The sequence below is a fragment of the Cheilinus undulatus genome, linkage group 24 (assembly GCF_018320785.1).
Source record: "Cheilinus undulatus linkage group 24, ASM1832078v1, whole genome shotgun sequence".
Taxonomy (NCBI): Eukaryota; Metazoa; Chordata; class Actinopteri; order Labriformes; family Labridae; genus Cheilinus; species Cheilinus undulatus.
In genome coordinates this window covers 2,693,719-2,700,447 of record NC_054888.1, presented here as the reverse complement: position 1 = coordinate 2,700,447, position 6,729 = coordinate 2,693,719, and the positions used below count along the sequence as shown (strand labels likewise).

At 36.8% G+C, this 6,729-nt stretch overlaps 1 protein-coding gene across 1 annotated transcript in view; it reads right to left on the bottom strand.

Annotated features, from left to right (window-relative positions):
• The window catches only part of LOC121506042 (ALK and LTK ligand 1-like), a 32,014-nt gene extending 31,045 nt beyond the window's left edge, over positions 1 to 969 (bottom strand). The window contains exon 1 of the mRNA XM_041781532.1: positions 536 to 969. The gene's annotated coding sequence lies outside the window, so the exon portion shown is untranslated. The remainder of the gene's footprint in view (positions 1 to 535) is intronic.
• Positions 970 to 6,729: the final 5,760 nt, after the last annotated feature.

Genomic DNA, 6,729 nt, shown 5'->3' with positions numbered 1-6,729 from the left:
TTTTATTTTTTTTTTTTTTGGTCTGGTTTCAACCAGGAAATGGATTTACCAGAAAACACACTGACCAAACTGATGTTCCGACTTTACAAATTTCACCCTCTTTTAAACGTTTCCAGCGTTTTTGTCCAGTGCAGTGCAATTTTTTGGTTTTTCCAACATTATTGACCAAGACGTGTAAAGCACCATCTAAGTTGCCCAAAAACATCGGCAACATTCGGCAAAGTTGGTGGAACTGGTGAGTGAGGGTCTCTGATGGTCAGTTGCCAATTGCTCTGTGTGCACTGTCGACCATATTCTGTCTGAACTTTAGAGTACATTTGTATCAAACGTGAGTTTGAATAAACTTTTAAATAAAGTTGTTTCTTAAAAACTGAATTTAACTGCGTTTAAATAAAGTTGTTAACCACTGACGTTATTAACAATGTTTTTTTAATCTAATCCAACTTACTAACGTGTTGCCGCAGTAGCTGTTAACTCTGTATGTAAATAAACCTGTTAGTAAATCAAATACTTCGTTTGTATTCGAACCGCTCACCTCTCCTCCTCCGCAGTTCAGCGGCTCACGGCGCCTCTCCTCCCCGGCGCTCGGCTCTCTCTCCCGGGCTCTCTCTCCCGGCCCGGCGCTGGTGCTCCTGGTGTGTCTCTGAGTTGAAGTTATCCTGGGTTATTAACGATCCGAGCCAGGTGCCGAGCTGCAGGGCCCGGTGGCATCTTAGATCGGGGTCAGGTCAGAGGCTGAGCCGGTAAAGCACCATCATCATCATCATCATCATCGTCATCAGAGCGAACATCTCCTGTCAGTAGTTCTCTGAGGGAACCATGGCTCTGCGGACCTAAAGGAAGACTTTAATCCATGTCCTGCCCCGGGAGAGTCTGGGTCCAGCTCTAGAAACCTTTGGTCCTCCTGCAGCTGTGATCTACCTGTCAGCTCCCCAGGTGAGGCTCTCCTCTCTCCTTCTCCTCTGCACGCGCTGATCTCTGCAGCAAACCCAGCAGGAGGAAGAGGAGAGAGTATTTATGCACGCGGAAACATGACTCGCACGCTCACACGCACGTTCAATCAAGGGCCGAGTTCGACAGACCGGAGCTGAGCGGTGCACCACTCCCTCTCAGTGGAAAGACTGGAAAATGCTGCTTCCTCCTCTTCCTCTTCTCTCAATTCAGTCTTGAACTTCTCTGCAGACGTTTCAGGTAGAACACCTTAAAAAGACTCTCTGCTGAGCCAATCAGAGGAGAGAGCGCGTGCAGACAGGAAGAAGCGTGGTCATTTCAGCTAGGAATCAGAAATGAAAAGTTCTGTTTTTAAAACGCGATTTCTGATAGTTCTGATAAAATCAAACAAACATAATAATTATGTGCCTTAAGAGATGCTCTTTTTACGGTGGCCCCTGAGGGTCAAATACAAAAACATTTCAATAATGCAAAATGTTTTTTCATAAAACAAGAACATTTTTTTTCAAGGAACCAAAAAATATTATGAACTTTCAAATACGTCACAGAACAAGAGGATTTCATGAATCTGAGAAAAACATTCAAAGACTTTATCATGAAAAATTCACGGAACATGAATTCAAACATGGAAACATTTACGTGAAATGTGAACATTTTTAATGAAATCCAACAACATTTCATGAACCACACTAACATTTTATAGTGCTGATAACCAAGTCAAAAACTGCTGTCATGGTGTCGGATGTTGTTGTCTGTCCACCATGTTGGATCTACGTGAGTGAGTCTTTCTACCTTTCATCTTCCAGTGTCTCTGTGAGGAATTTAAACCCAGTCGTCTTTGTGTCGTCATCCTCTGGGTTCCACCTCCATGGAAACTTTTACATAAAACGTGGAAACCTTAACACTAAATATGGAAACATTTATGTCAAACAATGAATCATTTACGTAAAATGTGGAAACATTTACGTAAAATGTGGAAAGATTTATGTAAAATGTGGAAACATTTACATTAAATGTGGAAAGATTTATGTAAAATGTGGAAACATTTATGTAAAATGTGGAAAGATTTATGTAAAATGTGGAAACATTTACGTAAAATGTGGAAAGATTTATGTAAAATGTGGAAACATTTACGTAAAATGTGGAAAGATTTATGAAAAATGTGGAAACATTTACATTAAATGTGGAAAGATTTATGTAAAATGTGGAAACATTTACGTAAAATGTGGAAAGATTTATGTAAAATGTGGAAACATTTACATTAAATGTGGAAAGATTTATGTAAAATGTGGAAACATTTACGTAAAATGTGGAAAGATTTATGTAAAATGTGGAAACATTTACATTAAATGTGGAAAGATTAATGTAAAATGTGGAAACATTTACATTAAAAGTGGAAAGATTTATGTAAAATGTGGAAACATTTAAATAAAATGTGGAAAGATTTATGTAAAATGTGGAAACATTTACATAAAATGTGGAAACATTTACGTAAAACGTGTTAACATTTATGTGAAATGTGGAAACATTTACGTAAAACGTGTTAACATTTATGTAAAATGTGGAAACATTTACATGAAATGTGGAAACATTTATATCATACATGGAAACATTCACGTAAAATGTGTTAACATTTTTGTGAAATGTGGAACATTTACGTAAAAAGTGTTAACATTTATGTGAAATGCGGAAACATTTACATTAAACAAACATTCATGCTCAACGTGGAAAGTTACGTGAAATGCAGAACAGTTACGTAAAATGTGGAAAGATTTATGTAAAACGTGGAAACATTCTACGAAAACATGGAAACATTTACGTAAAACATGGAAACATTTACGTAAAACATAGAAACATTTACATGAAATGTGGAACATTTACACAAAACATGGAAACATTTGCGTACAACCTGGAAATATTCATGTAAAACATAGAAACATTTATGTAAAATGCTAAAATATTTACGTAAAACATGGAAAAATGTCCTGAAGCATGGAAACATTTACGTAAAACATGAAAACATTTATGTAAAAACATGAAAATATTTACTTAATATGTGGAAACATTTGTGTGAAACGTGGAAATATTTACGTTAAACATGATAACATTTACGTAAAATGCTGACATTTTTACGTAATACATGGAAACATTTCCTTAAAACATGAAGACATTTGCCTAAAACATGGAAACATTTACTTCAAACCTGGAAACATTTTTGTGAAATGTGGAAATATTTACGTGAAATGCAGAAACATTTACTTTAAACACGGAAACATTTATGCTAAACGTGGAAACAGTTACGTGAAATGTAAAAACAATTTTTAATGAAGTGCACAGTTTGTATGAACCACACTAACATTCGGTTGTATTGATAATCAAGTCAAAACTGTTGTCATGGTGTCGGATGTTGTCTGTCAGCCATGTTGGATCTTCACAGTGTTTGTTCTTACGTTAGTGCGTCTTTTAACCTTTTAGCCTCCAGTGTCTGTGCAGAATTTAAACCCAGTCATCTCTGTGTCGCCATCCTCTGGGTTGTGTGATGGATTGTAAACATTAAAGCCATCAGTTCGTCCTCGATGCTCTGTGTGGATCGTCCTCACTGTCTGATAGCTTAGATTGATACTGAGGTGGTCAGGGCTAGTGCTGAATAATGACCCCAGAGGACCTGAGGACCCTCAGGGAGGAACCTGAATCCGTAGATCTCAGTGATCTCTCAGCCTCTTAAACACCTCAGGAGCCTTTTAAAGTCAGTGCAGATCACTTTATCTCTTTTTATGGCTGCATGAGAACCAAAACTCCAGAAATGGAACATAAAAAGAAGAATCAAATCAAAGAGAACACGTGTTTATGGAAAAGAAAACAGATAAAAACATGTTAGCTGAGCGATGAGAGACGTCAGAAAAACCAAACAGAGTCACTGAAAGCGTTCCGTTCTGCCAGCTTCATTTAATGTTATCATTGCACACAAACACAACATAATACACACAATAATACACACTAGTACACACACACTAATACACACACTCACAAAGCTTACGAAGATTCCTAACCATGCATGAGATTACCTGGAGAGCCAAAAACAACACCAGGTGTGTGAACTCTGTCCTTCTAGTGTTACACAATAACTCCACTGACATCCTGGTCCTGGTCTACACTCAGAAACTGTCTATCCTGGTCTCACCTGGTCTCACCTGGGCCAGGAATTTGAACATATCATTGAGAATGCAGAGTAATCTAACCTACCTGGATGCTATTGGAGCCCATCTCTATAAAAACGTCCAGGAACTGAGATCATAAAGGGTTAAACGTCAAATTCTGGACGCTTTCCAGGTCTCACATTTTATTGGACTCCTCCTAAGGATTTTATCTGATTGACTCAAGATGTTTTTGCTGATTCTAGATGAGTTAGATATCTCAACCTTTTAACAGCTTGAAGTTTCACCGTAGGGGCGGGGCCAAAATCTGGCACCAAAGTTTGAATTATCTTTTTTTTTCTTTCGACATCACTTCAAACAGTCAGCCCACACACTCCATTTAACTGAGGCTGATGTTTTTTTTTGCATGTGCATCTCATGATGCCTTCAAAAAAAGTCTCTTGGACCCATATCAAAATCTCAACAGGAAGTCCACCAGCTTCACCTCACTTTCAAAATAAGACATTTGTGATGCTGCCACATGACTGTAACCTGTAATAACTTTTGGGTCGATTATTCTGCGTTCTTAAAAGCAGACTGAACATTCCTACATGGAAACATCCCATCATAGCGCCCCCTACTGGAAACAAGACGTGACAAAATTGGGCCATTTCTTTATTCCTGTTGCTGTGCTGGACCTATCAAGCTCTGGTTTAGAAATAAAGGACTCAATAATTGTCCAAAACACCAACATCACTGGCAACTGCAACCATTTCCATATCTCGCCATATTACAGGAAGTAGACGCAACTCTCAAATAAAACATCTGACATGCTTAAATTTCATATGTATGATCAAGGTCTGCTCCTCTACACATTTAATGTTAATTTCATGATTTGTCCATGGCGCCATCTACTGTGAGAAGCTAGTAACACCTCTAACATAAAACCTCCCATCTTCTTGTTGAAGTACAGCGCACTGATGCACTAAAAACAAGATGACAGCCTTCTCACGAAGTTACAACAACCCAACAACATTTACGTGAAATGTGGAAACATTTATGTGAAACATGAAAACATTTGTGTAAAACCTGGAAAATTTTACTTAAAATGCAGAAACACGTAAAACATGGAAACATTTGCGTAAAGTGCAGGAACATTTGCATAAAACGTGGAATAATTTACATGAAACACAGAAACACCTGAAATGTGGAAACATTTGTGTAAGGTGCGGAAACATTTACGGCAAATGAGGAAAAATTTATGTGAAACATAGAACATGTAAACACAGAAGCACTGGTGAAACCTGGAAAGGTTTGCGTAAAATGCAGAAACATTTCCATAAAACGCAGAAACATCTGCGTGAAATGCAGAAACATTTCCATAAAACACAGAAACATCTGCGTAAAATGCAGAAACATTTCCATAAAACGCAGAAACATCTGCGTGAAATGCAGAAACATTTCCATAAAACGCAGAAACATCTGCGTGAAATGCAGAAACATTTCCATAAAACACAGAAACATCTGCGTAAAATGCAGAAACATTTCTATAAACCGCAGAAACATCTGCGTAAAATGCAGAAACATTTCCATAAAACGCAGAAACATCTGCGTAAAATGCAGAAACATTTCCATAAAACACAGGAACATCTGCGTAAAATGCAGAAACATTTCCATAAAACACAGAAACATCTGCGTAAAATGCAGAAACATTTCCATAAAACGCAGAAACATCTGCGTAAAATGCAGAAACATTTCCATAAAACGCAGAAACATCTGCGTAAAATGCAGAAACATTTGCATAAAACATGGAAAAATATACATAAAATGCAGAAACATTTACGTTAAACGCAGAGACATTTGTGTAAAAACCAGAAACATTTGCATAAAACGCAAAATTTTTCCACAAAACACAGAAAAACTTAAAACGTGTAAACATTTAAGCAAAGTGGAAAAATGTACGTGAAACATAGAAACATTTACATAAAACAGAAACATTTATGTCAATACAGTAACACTTTGGAGAAACCTGGAAAGGTTTGCGTAAAATGCTGAAACATTTGTGTAAAACGCTGAAACTTTTGCAAAAAAATGGAAATATGTAAATTAAATGCAAAAACATTTACGTAAAACACGGAAACATTTGGGTAAAATGCAAACAATTTTATATAAAACACAGAAACACTTACATAAAGCGTGGAAACATTTGCGCAAAGTGCGGAAACATTTACAGCAAATGTGGAAAAATCTACGTGAAACAGAACAATTTGCATAAAACACAGAATCATTTATGTAAATGCAGAAACACTTTAGTAAATCCTAGAAAGGCTGTGTAAAATGCAGAAACATTTGTGTGAAACGCAGAAACATAAAACGTGGAAAAACTTACATGAAATGCAGAAACATTTATGTAAACCACAGAAACATTTGTGTAAAACATGGAAACATTTGCGTAGAAAGTGAAAAATTTTTACATAAAACACAGAAACACTTAAGTAAAACATGGAAACATTTGCGCAAAGTACGGAAACATTTACAGCAAATGTGGAAAAATTGACATGAAACATAGAAACATTTACATTAAACACAGAATCATTTAAGTAAACGCAGAAACACTTTGGTGAAACGAGGAAGCATTTGCATA